This window comes from Sorex araneus, chromosome 4, assembly GCF_027595985.1.
Source record: "Sorex araneus isolate mSorAra2 chromosome 4, mSorAra2.pri, whole genome shotgun sequence".
In the NCBI taxonomy this organism is placed as follows: domain Eukaryota; kingdom Metazoa; phylum Chordata; class Mammalia; order Eulipotyphla; family Soricidae; genus Sorex; species Sorex araneus.
The window spans coordinates 57,952,962-57,972,582 of NC_073305.1; the positions used below are offsets into that span (position 1 = coordinate 57,952,962).

The 19,621-nt window shown below is 43.1% G+C and overlaps 1 protein-coding gene and 1 non-coding gene across 4 annotated transcripts in view; one reads left to right on the forward strand and one right to left on the reverse strand.

Annotated features, from left to right (window-relative positions):
- Positions 1–19,621, forward strand: part of PTPRG (protein tyrosine phosphatase receptor type G) — a 798,688-nt gene that overhangs the window by 134,219 nt on the left and 644,848 nt on the right. The gene's annotated exons all lie outside the window — the stretch shown is intronic.
- LOC129404697 (small nucleolar RNA SNORA51) lies at positions 18,692–18,824 on the reverse strand. The gene has a single exon (XR_008630065.1). It is a non-coding gene; the product is annotated as a small nucleolar RNA SNORA51 (small nucleolar RNA).

The window sequence follows — 19,621 nt, forward strand, 5'->3', positions numbered from 1 at the left end:
GGAAATATATTTAGTAAATAGGTAGAGATGAGTCAGTGGGCACAAAATTTCATCTGTTATGTGAATAAGGTGTGAGGATCTAACATAAATCCTCTTAGTTGGTGATTATAGTTGATAACACTTTTAAAATTGTAATTTGTTAGGAGAGTAAACATATGCATTTACACATACAAAGCAAGGTGGGGAATGTGGGTGGGGAGAATCCTTTCAGAATGTCTGTGATCATCAGATTAACACTATACCTTTTAATACCCTTTAAAGGTACTTAAGCATCTTATAACTTAAAATCAGTCATACTTCAATAGTTGGAACCAAAAAAATTTCAGTGGGCCGGAGAGATAGTACAGGGATTAAATTGCTTTACCTTCCTTGCATGTAGCTGACCTGATTTTATACCTGGCACCACATATGGTCGCCCTGTACTGTCAGGAGTGATCCATAAGCACTGCCGGGTTCAGTCCAACCCCTGGCCCACCCCCACACCCCCCAACTTCAGTGCTGTTTTCTGTGTTCTTTATTCTCCTTTTGTGATCTGTTAGACTCCCCCCCTGCCCCCACCCCAATCTCTTTTTCAAACTAAGTATTTAAAGGGAATGAGAAAGCTTTCTTCCTTTCTACTAAGAGAAATATTGTAGAGTTTAGCAATAGCATTATAACTTAGCATTCGGTCCTATGGTGTACATGTCAATTTCAATGAAACAGTAAGAAGTTAGGACCTTTTTAATGATCTTCGATCAGTAATCAAGTCAGAGATCCATTGTCTACATAGAAAGAGAAGGCTGACTGTGGCCCCAAAACAAAGACAAAAAAAGATTGATGATCTTGGGCTGGGGGTGGGGGCAGGGATAGGCCACATGGTAGGGCTTAGCATGTGTGAGATTCTGTTTGTTCACCGACTCTGCATGCTTCTCTGTTGCCCCTCAAAGGAGAAGAGGCAGGCTGGAATCTTTAGCTTGCCACCGCTAGATGTGATTTCACACGTGTGAAGTGATTTTTCGACATCAGCATCATCTTTTCCTACAAAGAGCCTGATTGTGACATAGTACAGGAAAGAAACCAAGATGATATGGGAACAAATGGGTGTGGCTGAGTCTGAGTGAAATTTTATTCATAAAATCATTTAGAGAAATAGGCTAGATTTGGCTCATACACAATATGTGAAACTAGCCAGTAAAACTTGACTTACCCAACCAGGCGGTGTGGATTTGGCCCTTGGGCAGTTGAAGCCTTTCTATAGTCTGGGTCCATGACCCTTTTAATTTCGGGTCTCTTGTACTCTTAAAAAAGGCAGAGAATCCAAAGGACCGATGTAGGTTATATGGATTGATGCTTAACTGTACTAAAAGTGGAAACCGAGACTTTGCAGAACTTTCAAAGTAACAAAACAAAAAGCACACTTTTATGGAAAGTATTTTCCAGCACCAAGAAGTTTTATTGCAAAGAGTGCATCGCTTTGTGTTTTTGCAAATCTCTTTCATCTGGTTCAAACAGAACACAGCTGGGCTTTCAGAACTGCTTTTGCAATCAGTGTATTGTGAGGTGCAGGCCAGACCACCAGAGAAACTATCTCTGCATATCTGGAAAGTAGAGTGGGGATCATGGGGTTGGCTGGACCACTCTTTCTTGAGAATCCCCCTGCAGTTCCAGACACCATTAAGGGAAACTAAATTAGCTTCTGCTTTGAAAATCCACCCGTGTTTTACCTACCGTTTCTAAGTCCCCTTGTAGTCTTACTCTGAGCTAAAAGGGAAGGCAGCAGTATTCTCCTTTCTCCTGCTACAGAAGGCATATTGCTTCTAGAAGTAAGAGTTTATGAAAGCAGGCTTGCTTTATTTTCTGAAATGATTGTCACTGTAGCTTAAATCGTCTGCCACTGCATCACAATAGAGTTTTACTACAGGGGAGAAACAAAAGCCAGGAGATAGTCTGAATTCATTGGAGTAAAGAAGAACAAAAGAAGCCAGTTCTGGAAAGGAAAATGCCTGTGATGACAAAGAAGTCTGAAAAAAAATGATTTGCATAAATTGGAAACACTTGAAAAGCTCCAAGAAAATAAGGTTAAATGCAGGAGGTGTTCCCCCCATAGAGGGGCTGTTTTTTGAAATCTCTTCTCAGGGTTTTCAGGAACAAGTGTTTCTTGGTTTAGTGTTGAGGTCAGACCCTGGGCTTCTAGAGGGCAAAGATCTCTGGGGAAGAGAACATCTCTTTGGTTCTTCCGGAATTGGCCCTCAGAGTCCCAGCAAACTTGGGACTTGTGTAGGCGTGTATTCTTTGCACACCTTCCCTCAAAGCATTTCTGGGCTCTGGCAAGACTTGCCCTTTTTGGTGGGGACGTATAAGGCGGTGCTCAGGGGGATATGCAGTACTGGGGGTTGAACTAGACCCCCCACATGAGAAGGATGCATAGCAGATAACCCTTTGCACTGTTTCCCTGGCCCAAGACGCTTTGTAATCAAGAGGAAACGTTGACTCATGACCTCTTTCAAACTGTATCCTGAGACCCCAGTATAAACCCATATCAAGGTGAGGTTTTCTTTAAAAATCATTTTATTCCGATGTTTTGTTTAAAGATACCGATGTGTCAATCGATTAGGGAATAAAACTGCAAATAAGCTTAGAATGTTCAAAAGCAAGATTTCTAGTAGCTCTGACTCGATAGAAATGAATATTAAAATAATTCCGCGCAGTGCTAAAAGCTTGTACCTAATTGCCTTTTCTTTATATTTAGCTTAACTTTAAGGGAAATTTATAACTAAATTGGGCTCAATGGATTCCCTGGTTACCTACTTTTATTACCCATTATAACATATTTCTGTTTAATTTACCTCGTACTGCAGTGATACTTCAGTGAGGATATGACTATCTGGAAGATGTTGAAATGAACTTGACTGCCTTTGAAGGTAGAACTCTAGGGTTTCTATTTTTTTTTTTTTTAAGTGGCAGTGGAACTGTCTTACCCCATTCCCTAATGCTTTTAATTTAGGTTTTCTCTTCTGAATGTAGGAAGCTAACTAACCCCATTTTCTCATACTCCTGGTTAGCTATGTCAGTTTTACTCAGGGACTCTGCAGCCCCCACCCAGACTCCTTACATCTGTTACTTGTATTCCCCTTTGGCTGGATGAGCCTTAAATTGCATGCTTTTATACTCTACGGGAAATCTATGTAAACTATTCTTAACAACTCTGATAGAAACAAATGTGCATCCCTTTCATTAAAGCTACAGCTGTAAGCATTGCCTCCATCCAGGTCAAAAGGCCCTGTTTTATAAGGAACCTCTGTAATTAGTAGCTAAGTGAAAACAGTCTAGGATGGTAAAGGTTTTCAGGAAACATGTGTAGTGGGAGATTTTAGTGGCTGCTAGTCCTCCAGCCCACCCCCTCACTTGCCCCTTTGTTCTGTTTACTGCACGCTCCATCTTTCTTCCTGTGTGTGTTCAGGGAGCTCTGCCCATCACACCATATGGGCTTTTCCCTCTGGTGATTAATCAGGCTGCATGCTGTGCTCTCTGATTCTTTGGGGATTGTGTTTCCTCTGGTCTTGTCAGAACATGCAGAATAGCAGTGTGATACTTCTCACATGTGCACCCACTGCTAACAAGGTATCTGATAAATCCTCTCCAGCACCTTGCATGCAGGATGGAGGCCCTTTAATTTTCATTCCTGGGCCGGTTGGCCTTAGGAGTTTCTCCTATAGTTGAAAGTGATTTTAACAGTTCTTTTTGTGGGCTAACAGGTAGGGCCCCTTCTACTCTACCCCTTGTGCTAGTTTTTTTACGGAATGTAAATGAAGAGAAGCCCAGAAACTTTTTTTTTTGGGGGGGGGATGGAGATGGGCGTAGGTCTCATATGGCTGCACTTAGGGGCTATTCCAGTGGTTCTTTGCTTGGGGGTTGCTCCTGGCTATGAGCAAAGCTTGTGCACTAACCCTTTAAGCCAAAGCAGGTTTTGAAGAATTGCTATCTTCAAAGTGATAATAGTTGGAAGAATAAGAGAATTGTACTTTGAGGCAGCATATTAAGATTCATGTGTTTTTTTTTGTTTGTTTGAACCATGTTTGCTATTGTATTGCAACTTGATAATTGCCATTTTAGACAAGAATTTTTCTTATAATAACTAAAAAGCTCAGATGTATGAATTAAAACATACATGTTATTGTAGAAATTAATATAAAAATTGATATTCATCACCCATATTCACTGTATCACTGTCATCCCGTTGCTCATCGATTTGCTTGAGTGGGCACCAGTAATGTCTCCATTGTGAGACTTGTTGTTACTGTTTTTGGCATATTGAGTATGCCATGGGTAGCTTGCCAGGCTCTGCCTTGTGGGCAAGATACTCTTGCCAGGCTCTTCGAGAGGGGTGGAGGAATCGAACCTGGGTTGGCCGCGTGTAAGGCAAATGCCCTACCCACTGTGCTATCACTCCATCACCCATATTAAATATACTTATTTTATTGTGAACCTATTTACAAATGTTGTAGGTGAGCCTGAGCTTACAGGTGCTGTGTTATTAGGCATACACATGTTTTCACATATATAGTGGTACTGCTGCTTCCACCCGAGTAATCAACTTCTGTAGACATTTGGGCATCCCTGTCACTCCAGCCATCCTTCCACAGCCTTAAAAGGTAAATCTTATTGTCGTTTTACTCATCACAGTTCTTTTGCCGATTCTAGAACTTCAAATAAATGGAACCACACAAGTATCTGTTCTTGTGTGTCTGTCTTGTGCTCACTTAATATCAGGGAGGTTCATTCCTGTTGACAGAAGAACTTGCCCTTAAGTTCTTAGTGAAGATGTTCTTATGACATACTCTATCCTTTTTCCTATTGGTAGACTGTTAGGTTCCTTTCAGTAGTTAGTTTGTTTTTGGTGTTTGGGGGAGGGGACATGATTGCTTCCAGCAGTCTGTCTGGGTGGAAGAGGTGGGCACCTTTCCCAGGGACACTCAGCCTGGCAGTGTGGGCTTACGATGCGCAAGCTAGTATGTTTGGGGCCTGGGCTGCCCCACAGTATCAGAGGCAGGGCTTGGTGACTGTGGTACGCAAGCCCAATGCTCCACCCTTTTGAGCTCTATCATGCATTTCCAGCCTCTCTCCAGTTCTAGGCTTTTCAGAATGAATGGTAAAGAGTGATCTTGTATTTACCTGTGGGTGCACATTTGCACACCCTTACCTTTCGTTCCTACTCTCTTGGGGGGTGCAGAGCTTGGATTTGTACCTCAGTCCTTTGCCCCAGGTGCTAATCCCTTGTGCTGCTGCCCTGGGTTAAAACATCACAGGTGATGAGGTTGTTGGCTTTGTGAAAACTCAGGGGCCTGAGGGATGTGAGAAGAGATGGTGCTTCCTCCTCTCCACTGCCAGCACACTTAGTTTACTGCACTCCCTCTTAGCACATGCTTCTCAAGTTCTAGGCACGCACTAATGGGGTGTCCCATTGTAACCAAACCCAAGGTGCAGTTTCTTACCCCTCAATAGCTAGGACTTCAGGACCAAGAGTAGGTATGATAAAAAAAGTTCTCTTTAGAGGTGAGCTACTTGAGAAAAAGGAATACCTGGGACTGGAGTGATAGTACAGTGGGTAGGGTGTGTGCCTTGCACGCGACTGACCCGGATTCAATTCCCAGCATCCCGTATGTTTCCCTAAGCACTGCGAGGAGTAATTCCTGAGTGCATGAGCCAAGAGTAACTCCTGTGCAACGCCGGGTGTGACCCAAGTAAAAAGCAAAAAAATATAAAATAAAAGAAGAAGGCAGACCTGTTGCTCCCCCAAATAATTTTACTCGTAGCTTGGGGTTTGGGGTTTATATTGGAACAAAAGGGACAGTGATGCCTAACATGGGGCTATTCAGCTGGTATCAGTAGTTTGATGATGATGGTCTTTCTGCTTCTGGCAAATGCTTGGAAGAATTATCTTTGTCCCTGGGATTATCCATGTTAGCCTTCAGAGGTCTTTCTCCAGAGGACCTGGAGATTGTTCTCTATATAATCCAGCGACTGACTCCTGGTTTAACATGAATTTCTTAAGCATGAAATATTCCTTCTATTTAAAAGAGAGAAATCAAAGGCCAAGAGTAGTGAGAGGTAATATGACATTTATATGTGGGGAACAAGATGTCTAAGGCTTGCTCACGCTGCAACTTGGCTCAACTTCAACTTACCTTAAGGCAGTATCAGATCCCACAGATGAAGGACTGTTCATACTCCTCCAAATGTCAGATGCCAGATACATGATGGGTACCCATATATCCAGGGTCCTCTGGCTGAAGCAAGGTATGTTCTCAATAGGTAAAGCAGAAGTCAGTTCTTCACCGGGGTTCCTAGATTTGTCTATCTTATAGAAAGGAAATTCAGAAGATGAATGGTGAAGGAGAAAAGTTTTATTAGGAAAAAAAAATGTATCTGAGAGAACATGGGGTTCTCCAGAGAGAGCAGAGAGCCCAGAAAGTAAATGAAATTCCTGCACCTTTAAAGAAAGACTTTTGCAACCCCAGTATGGAGGGATATAATGCCAAGGGGAGAAATTATGTACCTGAGCTGGTTTTGCAATGCTGGTCATTTTAAGTTTTTTTTTTTTCTTTTACACCCCTTTTTAATGCTGGGTATTGAACCTAGGGCTTCAAACAAACAATGCAAGCAAGTGCTGGACCACTGCGCTACATCACTGATTCCGTATGGGGTTTCCCTTCATGTGGCCTGAATTTGGCTAAAGCTTATTGCTAGGGAGTTGTCAGCGAAAGGACTTTTAGGTCGGGTGGACTCTCTGTTCCCTGATTGAATAGGGTCCTTACCTGCCTCTGAATTTTCTCTGGTTGGAACCGGACTGTTTGCATTCTGAGCTGGGTGCAGGATACATCTTTTCAGACTCTACCAGGTCTCTCTGAACCTGACTTGGATTTAAGATTACCTGGAATTCACTACGAAGGTGTTCCCTGCTTGAGTGCCAATGTCAGATTCAAACAACAACCAGATGTGGGGTCTAGATGAGCTCTGGACGGATCCTGTGCCAAGGGATTCTGCCTTTGTTTGGGGTGCATCATCCTATGGCATGGAGGTGTAGTCTCGTACACCCCCTCTAATGTTCTGTGTGAACCTTGTCCTTCGGGCTGTTTCTGTTCTTTGTTTTGAGCAGATTATGCAAGCACAGTTGATTAAATCTTTGTCAACTGGGGATTCAGTCTCCAAAGTCCCTTTATCTTGACCCTTCTCCCCTTCCTGGAAGGTGGCAGTGCTGTGAGGCAGAATTTTCTAATCTTAGTCACATGGGTAGCTGGCAGCCCTCATTGTTCCATTATCTATGGATTTTCTAAAAGTCAGTGCATTAACAGAAGCTCAGGTGTGGTTGAAAGGCTCTTGATGACTAAAGACACCTTGCTTCTTTCTCTTTTCACTTTGGAAATTCCAAGGGTGTTAAGAGCTCACTGCCAGGAACTAGGATAAGACCATATGTCTCTCTATTATTAAAAGTCCTGTTATGAATAGACATCTCTTAGCAACGTGGGTTTGCTTCACTCATACAGGTGTCAGACCATTAAGCTGCCATTATCTTCTGATTGTTTTCAGAGGATGGTTTGTGTCAAGTAGATCAAGACCTTTGTTAGAATGCATCTTCTTGAGCTTGAGATTCCAAGGTTGTAAGAAGTTTCACTTGCCATGTGAGAGTCCATGAAGTTTGGGATTGGAGTTCTTTTTTTTTTTCTTGGCGATGCACAGGGGTTACTCCTGGCTCTGCACTCAGGAATTACTCCTGGCAGTGCTCAGGGGACCATATGGGATGCTGGGAATCGAACCTGGGTCGGCAGCATGCAAGGCAAATGCCCTACCAGCTGTGCTATCGCTCCAGCCCCGGGGTTGGAGTTCTTATCTTTGGGCTGACCCTCATTTTGACAATAGCATTAAAAACTCTTGCTACAATGGTTGAATACTCCAAATTCAGGAATAAGAAATAGTGTTTCTGAGATTTCCCCTAGTTGTTAAGAGTTAACACTATCTTTCCTATGTTCCCTTTGTAGTCTTAGGCTGTGGAGGGCCTTGGGAATGCCTTGATCTTCTAACTTAATCTGCTCATTTGAAAATTGGAAGGAATAGGGTTCTACTAACAGTTCTTAACCTTTTCTTGGTTGTCCAGTCCCTGTGATGATTTGAAGGATGATTCTTTTGCCTTTGAAAAACAAATATGGGACCTAGAGAGATTGTACAGAGGCTAGGATACTTGTCTTGCACACAGGTTGATCTGGGTTTTATCCCTGGTGTCCCTTATGGACACCTGAACCTGCTAGGAGTGATTGATCCCTGAGTGCATAGCCAGGAATTAGCTCTGAGCACAGCCATGTGTGTTCCCCTAAAACAAAACAAAACAAAACAAAACAACAACAAAAAATACAGATTTGTATAACATTTCTCATGGACTTGTTCACACATGTTAGCAGTCGATTCCTTGATTGAAAAAGAACTTTCCAATTCTAATATTAGATGACAGTTCACCTCTTCTACATTTTGGAGGAGAAATCTTTTATTGCACTAGGGTGATTGTCTGAATACTGATGTGGGTTATACTCATAGCCACAATGAAAAGTGTAGTCCAAGGTCATCCTGGAGTGAAAGGCAGCTTGGTTATGGGTGATCATACTTTAGAGACATCTCTGTGGCCCACCACTCTGAGCCCACCTTGTGTTTGAAGGGGAAGGTGGGAACAAGCCAGGTTCCAGCCCTACTCTCCCGAGACTTAGAGCAAGGGGGTCAGAATCTGTCTTGGGGAGTAGCTATTGGAGAGAAGTAAAAATGTGTTGTCTGGAAATCCAGGTAGTACAGTGGTGGGGATCACAGGTACAGGAGGCAGAAAGAGGAAGACCAGGTGGGAATCCAGAGCTCTGTGGGTCTGGGATTTAGCCAGGGATCATGCCTCAGTTCAATCATGTGTAAGGAGAGGTTAGCAACCTGAAGGTTTGCTGGACTTCTAATGATACAGTGCGGGGCTACTCAGTGTTGACATTTTTGGACATTTGAAAGAAGATCAATTGCTTTGGGCTGTTCTGTACAAGGCATGGGATCATTCTGTACCCTGTAGCATAGTGACCTTGACCTCTACCCACTGGATCCCTCCCAGCTGGGGCAACCGACAGTATCTCTGTGGGCATTGCTCAGTGTCCTGGGGAGGAGACAGCATCCACACCCTTCCTCTTCAATCACTGGTCCTGTGGTCGGTCTGTTTTTTTCCCAGTGCTGTAGTAGAAACTCTTGATGGCCATTGTCTTAAAGAAAAACTCATTGGGTAACTAAATTCCCTATTTGGTGTCCCACCGAAGGGGACAAATGTGAAGAAATTAAAGCTATCCAAATCCAGGAACTAAAGTCTGTTCCCTGCTTGCTGAATTATTGATGCATCCTCTGTACCAAACCACATTCAGGTGGAGATTTAAGTAGCCAAAACCTTATCATTTTTGGTGTGTGTGGGGGTTGGGGGGTACTTGCCACAGTACTCAGTGTCTGCTTCTGGGGCTCCGTGCTACTATGCAGTGCTAGGTGCTAGGAATGGGATCAAACCTGCTGAGCTCAAATGCTTCTGCTCAGCCTGTTGAACTCTCTCCGGCCCAGCACCACCTTCATAAGAAGAGGAGCTTCCAGGGCCAGAGAGCTGGCTCAGGTGGTAAAGCACTTGTCTTACTTGTAGCTTCAGGGGCCACAACCCTGGTTTGAATCGGCAACACCGATGGTGGTGTGCTGAGCACTGCCAGGGGCCAGTCCTTGGCACAAAACCAGGATAGCCCCCGAGTAACCCCAGGTCTGGTCTCATGGACCATCCACCACACTTTCCCCTGAAAGACTCGCTTCCACCTGGCCCCCTGCTCGCCTCCCTGTGGATTTAGCAACCTGCCCGTTTCCGGCTTTGCTCTCTGCCATCCCGACAACAGGCTTCATTTTCATGGTCCTTGTTCAGAGCCAGCTTGTTAAATCCTGTTCGAGCCAGACAGCTCTCTGAATGTGCTGGCCTGCTGGGGCTGTGGGCACAGGTGCCAGGGCAGTGGGTGTGCTGAGCTGATGGTGATAAAAGACAAGTGCAGACAGGGCCTGGGGTGACTGCGCTCTGGGTGTTTTCTCCTCACCCACTAACGACCACACAGGGCTATCGATTAGGAAGCTATTGTGGGGGAGTTGACGGTGAGCTTGTCTGCAGTGTGCTTGAGGCACGTGTGGAAAGAGCACTGCAGGGGGAGGATGGGGAGGGTGGGGAAACAGGCAGGGAGAGAGCAGTATCTCTGGATCTGGCTTATTGGGGGATGGAGTGGGAAGTGGGGAACATGGTAGGTAGATCCTGAATCTTCTGTTTCTTTGTTCCAAGGTATGACTTTGCTGGTGGTTTCTAACTTTGGGCTTCATCAGCTTGTTTAAAATGAAATTAGACGGTTGGTATGCCCTAAATCTTAAGTTTGTCCAATAAGGATGTTTAAAGAACATGCTGTGTTTTTTTGTTTGTTTTTTTTTTTTTTTGCTTTTTGGCTCACACCCAGCGATGCTCAGGGGTTCCTCCTGGCAGTGCTCAGGGTACCATATGGGATGCTGGGAATCAAACCCAGGTCAGCTGTGTGCAAGGCAAACACCCTATCCACTGTGCTATCATTCCAGCCCCACATGCTATGTTTCTTATCACTTATTGTCACCAGGTAAAATGCATAAAAGAACAACTTGGTGTCCTTGAAGAGTGGGAGGAACATAACCCCAGATTAAAGAGGACTCATCTAGGTTGAAACTTTTTGGTCCTTTGTTTGCTTTGTACCAGGGTCAGGTAAAGCTGCCATCCTAGGCCACTGCATTTTTTTTTTTTTTTTGCTTTTTTTTGGGTCACACCTGGCGATGCACAGGGGTTACTCCTGGCTTTGCACTCAGGAATTACCCCTGGCCGTGCTCAGGGGACCATATGGGATGCTGGGATTTGAACCCGGGTCGGCCGCGTGCAAGGCAAACGCCCTACCCGCTGTGCTATCTCTCCAGCCCCGGCCACTGCATTTGTTTTACTGCAGAGCACGTACATGGATGTGGTACCTCTTGCTGTTTGACAATTGCTTTATGAATGGTGCCTCCCTGGGAATAAAGAAATAACTCAGTGGGTTGAGTATCTGCTTTGGATGTGGGAATCCTAGGCTGAACCCCTCAGCATTGTATGGTCCCCTGAGCACAGAGCAGGAGGGACCCCTGAGCCCCACTGACTGTGGGTCCCTCCACCCACCAATAAAACCAAAATTTTAGCAGTATCCCATGTATACCAGTGAGATTGTTGGTACTGTTCCTTTGGAATGAGGTGTCTTCATCAGTTTGTCTCTCATTTTCCTGTTGTCCTTTCCTCTCTCTACAGTTTGCTTTGCGCCTTTCCCTAAAGGACAGGAAAGATTGCGATGGTAAGGCAGCTGCTGCTTCCCAGATGTTGTTTCTCTCTGCTTTGTGTTTCCTGCCCTTTGTGCCTCGAGGTGTAGTTATGTTGTCCACAAGCAAATCCTCTGGTGTCCTTCCTACTCCCAAGTCTGAAGAGGAATGAAAGTGCAGAATGGGCTTCCCCTCTCTATGGGCAAGATTGAGCTTGCAAACTGTTGGCATTCTGCAATGCTTTGGACACTAAGGCTTGCAGAGAGCTTTTGTGGGTTGCCTGCCATTTGAAAAATGTGGAAGGGGAAACAGTCCCTGGGAGATGGCACAGAGTATGGTTGAGAGCTGTCCCACTGAGCCTAGTATGAGTAATATCTTTAATTTAAATCTGCACCCTAACCAGTTACTGATATTTATATGAAACTTGCAGTGAAGGAAGACGCTTAATTTCTTAGTATCTTGAAAAGTTGGGGAATGAGTATATTTGGCGCATCAACTCTTTTTAATCTTTGTCTTATTCTGCCAAAGTGTTAATACTTTTTAATGTGTTTTGGTTGGGGGACCTCAGCTGGTGGTGCTCATTCCTGGGCTGTGCTAGAGTGCTCCCTAGCTGTGCTCAGGGCACTGTATGTGGTACTAGGCACTTTTTGTTTTTTTAAGTCTGAAGGTGTTTTATTTTAATTTTATTGTTTGCTTTTGGGGTCACACTCAGTGATGCACTCAAGTATTGCTCCTGGCAATACTTGTGGGAACTTATGGGATTCTGGAGATCAAACCTGGGTCAGCTGCATGCAAGGCAAATACTCTACCTGCTGTATGAGCACTCTAGCCCCACAATGCAAGAACCTTAACCACTGCGCTCTCTCTCCAGTCCCTCTTTTAAAATTTTTAAGCTATAAATGCAATGCAAGAAAGCACTGTAACAAAAAAGTTCTAGTAATTCACCAACCCTTTCTAGTTCCAGATATCTTAGACATTGTTATGGAAGTTTCGTATTTTCTGTGCACATATGGATATAACTGATTTTCATGTTATGTAGATGATTTATGAATCAGTTTTGTGTTCTTGTATCATAGTATCATAGGTGGCGATTAAGCAGTAAACTGCTTGCCAGACAAGCACCTTTACTTCTATGCTATCTCTCTAGTCCTTAGACAGCCTACTTTTTTTCTTGCTTACTGTATCTTGGGCATCTATAGAAGTAATTCCATAAAGGGTCTTTGTTTGCTAACTATTGTATAGTTTCCCACAGTATAGATATTTTATACTTTATAAAACATGTTATTGTTCATGTGCTGTTAGAATAACCGTGGTACAGAGAAATAAGCCTAATATATTCATTTTCATATCTCTTGACTCATGGTTGACTTCATTTCTTCAGACTGTTATTTATGGTAAAGTTCACCTTTTTCTTTCAGGGGGAGATGGGTGGGTGGAGCTGCAGGGCCATACCTAGTCATACTCAGGAGTTACTCCTGGCTTAGCACTCGGAAATTACTCCAGGCCATGCTTAAGGGATCAAATGGGATGTGGGGGATCGAACCCGGTCGCATGCAATGCAAGTACTCTGTTGGCTGTATGATCTCTCCAGCCCCAGCTGTCCACTTTCTCAGTAGCTCACCGTCACTCTCTTTATGCTGCTCCCTGGAAAGCCTGACTCTTTCAATCCCAGGAAAGATTCACTCTGGGGTTTAAAAAAAAAAAAAAGGCCCAGTGGGTAAAGTGTTACTAATGTTATTATTTTCTTTAAAACAGGTTTTGCTTCTAGTTTAACTGTCATACTTTTTAAAAGTTTGAATTATGGAAAAATTTGACAGAGAGAAAAGTCACCAACACTTTTAGCAGATGCTAATATTTTGTCACAGTTGCTTAAGAGATTTTTTTAAAAAGAGGAAACACTAGAGAATTGCTTAGTCCCTAAACATCAATACCCCTTCTTTTCCTGTCCAAAGTAATACTTTTTTTTTTGTTTATGCATGCTTATATATGTAGCGGAAGTATAAAAACACGCAAGGGAAATCATATGGAGCAGCTTCAACATATGGCATTATACTCAGCTGTGTGTTGGTATTTTATTGAGTAAGTAGTCCATGGGAAATTAGATGAAAGAATGATGTTCTCTGATGCTCCTGGGTTTCTTTTTGTAGGCAGCATCTTAATACTATTTTACCACCTTAAGGAATGCTAATTTGGCACCCTGAGCGTCTTCCCTTGAAACAGCCAGGTTCTGTTCCTTATTAGTTGTATTTTGATTTTCTAGTGTCTCTCAGATCCTTCTAATGCTTGTCTTGGTGCTTTGGTGTTTGGAGCTTTACGTTTCTCTCATTTTTGGCAGATACTTTGAAACAATGTTTATTAAGTCCCTGTAGGTACCAGGCATGTTGCTAAGGAAAGGGGCTACAATGTAGAATGAGAGAAATGACCCTTAACCATGGAAGCTATTCTAATTCTCTTTCCAGCTCCACCCCCCCATTTAAGTGTTATTTTAATTTTCTTAAATGATGTCATACTTGGGCTAGAGTGATAGCACAGCGGGTAGGGCATTTGCCTTGCACACGGCCGACCCAGATTCAATTCCTGGCATCCCACATGGTCCCCTGAGTGCCACCAGGAGTGATTCCTGAGTGCAAAGCCAGGAGTAAGCCCTGTGCATAGCCAGGGGTGACCCAAAAAGCTAAAAAAAAAAAAAGTTGTCATACTTGTAGTTGCACGGAGTCCCCTCTTTGGCAGACTGGCATCAGTGTTGGTTCTTCAGTGCTTCCCATCCTTCCTGTGTGGCAGCTCGTGTGTTTTGAGTTTTGGTTCAGAGAAGGTGGTCACCTTATCTATTATGTGGCAATGAGGCATCCACATTCCTATTAAATGGCCTGCAAAAGTTATGTGCCCATTTCCACTTGTTATTAGACATTGTGCTAATTGCACGGGTGATTTAAATGTTAAAAAGGCATTAAAGCATTTGTTGTAATAATTAACGAAGGATTGGTAGGTTGCAAATGAGTGATAATGCCATATTTAAAAAATATAGCGTTACATATCTATGCAAAGTGGTCTCTGTTATGAAACATTAATATTCAAATGAGAGATTTGAACTGAATGATCTCTAAAATCCTTTATACTATGTTCTGTCTGGTTTTCTAAAGTATGTGCTCTTTAACTATTAATATATTTTGTGAGATGTCGACTGTGTCGCATTCTGAGAATCCCAAGGAGAGGTCACAACCTTTTGTCATACACCAGTGTATTAATGGAAACTTGGAGAGTGGACTAGAGGTATGCAGATCATTTTCTCTTCTTTCTCAACACCGGAAGTTTGTTTGATCCAGTTGGATATAAAACCGAATGGAATAAAGAGCAGTTTCCAGCTGCCTTTGTAACTAACTAGGCATAATTTAAAATTTCACTCCTGGGATATAAATGGTAAGCAGGTGTAATTTACAGAAAGTTTCCTTTTCCCCTTTTTAACCTTTGAATTATAACTGGTGATGCTCAGGGCTACACATGATTTTGTACTCAGAGATCATTCCCGGCTGTGCACAGGGGACTATATACCAGGGTTACGATGGCCACAACTAGATGATACACCAATGATAGCCTTAACCACAGATGCACCCTTAGTCTTTGCTTTCTGGATGCTGGAATGTGGATATGATGGCTGGATCTTCAGCAGTAATTTAGGATTATGAGGATGCTCTTGAATGCTCTCTATGGCACAGCCACAAAATAGACGGCTTATTTATTTATTATACGACTTCTTTATTTATTACTATTATGTTGTGTATTTTTTTCTTGTAGAATGACCTCTAGCAGAGAGAGGGACAGAAATTCAGTTGTTTCCCAAATGATGCCCCTTGAGAAAAGTTGGGACCTTTCACTTTATGCAGAAGGATGATGTCACTTACCTACAGGATTGCTTTCACCTGGGAGGGCTGCTGTTTTCTAATTTCTTCAGAGGTGCCACATGAGCCCTGATGCTGTGTTGTGTGCCTCACCATTCACAGACCTGTCTGCTTCTAAGCCCCAGTAGAGTACAATAGGTCTTGTCTTGTTTTAGCTCATGTTGCTTTGACATTTTCTCACTAGTGCCCAGGAATTGATTCTGATAAGGCTATCATTAGCTCTTCTTTTGGGGAAATGTGGAGGCATTCCAAAAGGGTTGGGTGGAGGCAAGGATAATTTGCTTATTTTTTTTGTTGTTGTTGTTTGTTTGTTTTTTGCTTTTTGGGTCACACCCAGCGATACTCAGGGGTTACTCCTGGCCTTGCACTCAGGAATTACTCCTGGCAGTGCTTGGGGGACCATATGGGATGCCGGGATCGAACCCAGGTCGGCCGCATGCAAGGCAAACGCCCTACCCGCTGTGCTATCGCTCCGGCCCCTAATTTGCTTATTTGTTTGGCAACAACAGAAACCCATTCTACCTTCAACTTTGTTTTCTTGAGATGAGGGGCTTTATGCCACACCCTGCAGTGCCCTTCAATAATTTTTTCCTTTTTATTGGAGTTGAGGTAATGACTCAAGTTGTGGCTGGAGCGGTAGCACGGCAGGTAGGGTGACCCAGGTTCTATGAGCCCGGCAAGCTATAGAGAGTATCCCGCCCGCACTGCAGAGCCTGGCAAGCTACCCGTAGCATATTCGATATGCCAAAAACAATAACAGCAAGTCTCACACAGGAGACGTTACTGGTGCCTGCTTGAGCAAATCGGTGAACAATGGGAAGACAGTGCTACAGAGGTAACGAGATTACTGTGTGTTATGTTTATGCTTTTGGTGTATAGTTAACTGCACCCCCCCCCCCCCCACCAAAGTTCCTAAGACCTTCCATCATTGTCCATATGCACTTCTGGTCCCTTGTCTATCTCTCCACCAAACCCACCACTTTTTTACCTGAGTTCTGTGGTCAAAGCCCATGGGTTTATTTTCATTTATTACTATTCATTGTTTTACTTTATTTCTCAGTATGCCACAGAAGAGTGAGATCATCCAGATTTTTGGCCTTCTCTCTATGACATATTTCACTAAAATCATACCTTTTGCTCTATCATATTGCAGCAAATTTCATCTTTTCTTATGGCTGCATAGTATTCCACTATGTTCTGTGTGTGTATGTGTCTTTGTGTGTCTGTGTGTTCTATGACTTGATCCACTTGTTCATTAGATATTCGAGTTGTTTTTATATCTTAAATTTTATACATAGTGCTGCAGTGAATATAGGTATGCAGTTTTGGGTTTGTTTTAAAACTGTTTTTATTTCTTGAATTGATTTTGTTTTTAAATCTGAAATCTCTTCTTGCTGCCTCGCAATTAACCTAGTAGAAACACTTTATACAAATTAATTTGGTTATTTTTGATCTTCAATATTTGATGATCATTTTATACTCTTAAGACTAATTTGGTAATTTGATAAATTATTTTAATTTTAAATTGAGACCCTGTGATTTACAATATTGTTAATGATGGTTTAAGATGTGTTTTTTGACCACTCTCAAAAGTTCTCAAGACTTTGTGCTCAGGTGTTACTCTTTTTTTTTTTTTAAATTTTATTTTATTGAATCACCATGTGGAAAATTACAATGCTTTCAGGCTTAAGTCTTAGTCATAAAATGCTGAAACAACCATCCCTTCACCAGTGTCCATATCCCACCACCGAAGACAAAAAAAACCAAACAAACCACAGTACACCTCCCATCCTGCCCCCCCCCGCACCCCCCCCCCCGCCTTGTAACTGATAAATTTCACTTTACTTTCTATTTACTTTGGTTACATTCAATATTTCAACAGAAACCTCACCATTATTATAAGGAGCATCCCACTAGAGTCAGACCTGTTGTGAAGAGAAATGAGGTCGCGCCCCCGCTACTGTATTTTTTGTATTTCTGTACTTTAACAACTAAGTCCAGGGAGATTTCTTCTGGATCATTGCAAGCTGGTAAACCCCATCTGTGGTCGTCATAATATGGCGGTCCCCACGCCCTTCATCCCCGGGAAGGGACAGGCGAGAGAGAGAAATACCTTTCCCCTCCTAGGCGGGCATGGGGTCGCGGCTTAGTTCTCTGGCTGGAGACAATCTGCAAGGAGCAGTCCATGTTGAAGTTGGTTCAGCTGGGTCTGGATTCACGATCGTGCAGCTGTGGAGGAGCCGCACTCATGTGCGGCCCCCGGGGTCACATCTCGGCAGCGGTCAGGTGTTACTCTTGGTGGTGTTGGGAGACAGTATGGGGAGCTGGGGATTGAATTGAGGGCCACCACTTCGAAGCATATGCCCAAATACCTGTACTATTTCTCTGGTCCCTGCATGTCCCCCCCTCACACCCCCACATACACCCCTGGCTAATGTTCTTATCAGTTTGGGATAGTTGCCAAGGTTTGGGACTCCTGGGTCATATGGCAGTTCACAAATTAATTTTTTGAGAAGTCTTTTTCCTATTTTTCATAGCGACTTCCTCACCAGCAGTAAATAATGATTGCTTTTTAATGACATTGCTACCAAATACCAGTGGTTTCTGGTCTTTTTCTTATAGGTAGGCCATTCTCAGTACTGTGAGGGGGTAATCTCATTGTCAGAGTTTTGGAGAAACTGGTTACTTACTGCTCAGTAGAAGATTTAGATCATCTATCCTGTGGAAAATATAAGCAATGTGGACTATTATTGAAGTCTTTTTTGTTGTTGTTTTTTGTATTGTGGTTTACAGTGCTATTGCTGGTAGGGCTTCATATATTACCATCTTTAGTCGTGCCTTTCTTTTAAGTTCTCTCTTGATGCAAGAGATATAGTGCAGTTCTTGTCCAACTTTCATATCAACATTTCTTGGAAACACTTCATTTAAAGTGTGTTTGTGTCTTAAATTGTGCAGACTGTGACAGTTGTCCTTCTGTGCCTCTGGTGTTTAAACTCTTGACCGTACACAGGAAAGTGTTGGCACTTATTATGCATCATTTCTTAACGGCAGTGCATAATGTTGACAACCTATGAGGAACATGCTTTCCTTCCTTCCCATTATACAGATTATTCAAAGGAGAACAGTCAAGTTCAAATTCTCAGGAACCAAGGTAGCAGACTTGAGTCCTGACACTTGTCTGCCACAAAACTAGTTGTGCAAAAATTTAAAATGTGTCTTCTGTTTCCCCCACATCGAAAATTGATATATATACTCCTCCTCCCCCCCTGCCCCCACCTTCCCACAGTGAATGTGCCCCCCGCCCCCCACCTCATCCCTTCCCTTTCACAATACAGACCAGGTAAAGGACCTGGGCTGGGGTGTATTGGGTTGGCATGTATATGGGGCGATATTACTATGCCTCCTTTTTCTATACAGTCGGTGTTTTTCCATGCCCCCTCCCCCCCATTCACAAAACAGAGCAGGTAAAGAGCCTGGGCTGGGGTGTACATGGGTTGAGATTACTGTGCCTCCTTTTTCTGTATAGTCAGTATAAAGAACACAGCATGTGGTAAGCACTGGGAGATCTGATAAACATATTTTTGTGTCTGAAGGTGAAACAGTAGATGTTACTGTAAGGAATCACTTGTATCTTATTATTTACTAGGATATGTTACGCTCCTGTTTAAAACAATAAGCTTAAGAAAATAAGAGAGAAAACATACAGCAGCAATTTTGGATTCTGTGGCCAGAATGATAGTACAGTGGGTAGGGCATTTGCCTTGCATGCTGCCAGCCTGGGTTCGATCCCAGGCATCCCATATGGTCCTCTGAGCACTGCTAGGAGTGATCCCTGAGAGCGAAGCCGGGAGTAAATCCTAAACACAGCTGGGTGTGATCTAAACCAGCCAAACAAAAATTTCAGCATCTTTCTCCAACTGCTCACCAGCTACACTTCTCAAGGAAGCTTGTATTTTTATGACATTACTATTTTATTTAAAGATTCCTTATGTATTTCTGACTGCTAATGCTTTAGCTCTTACTGTAACAGGACATAGGTATAGGTTGAAAAATGCCAAGTAGATTTGTCCTGCGTGCTGGACAAGACATGAATCTGTGTGACATACCCACCTTAATGCTTCTTGGCTTTAGCATATGAAAGAGGTGTTGTGCTTTTGATACTGCCCATTAGTTTTAAAATCCCAGACTGGGAAGATAGAAATTTTGCCAGGCATTTCTGCTGCTTTGATACCAGTTAGGGAAATTTGCTCTGTCTCAAACAGTGAATTGGGTACCAAGTTCAGTGCCTAGATGACTACAGGTTTTCCATGTTAGTTAGAAACTGGGGCCTTGGGAAAGTAGAGGGCTCTGATGTGGTCCTGAGG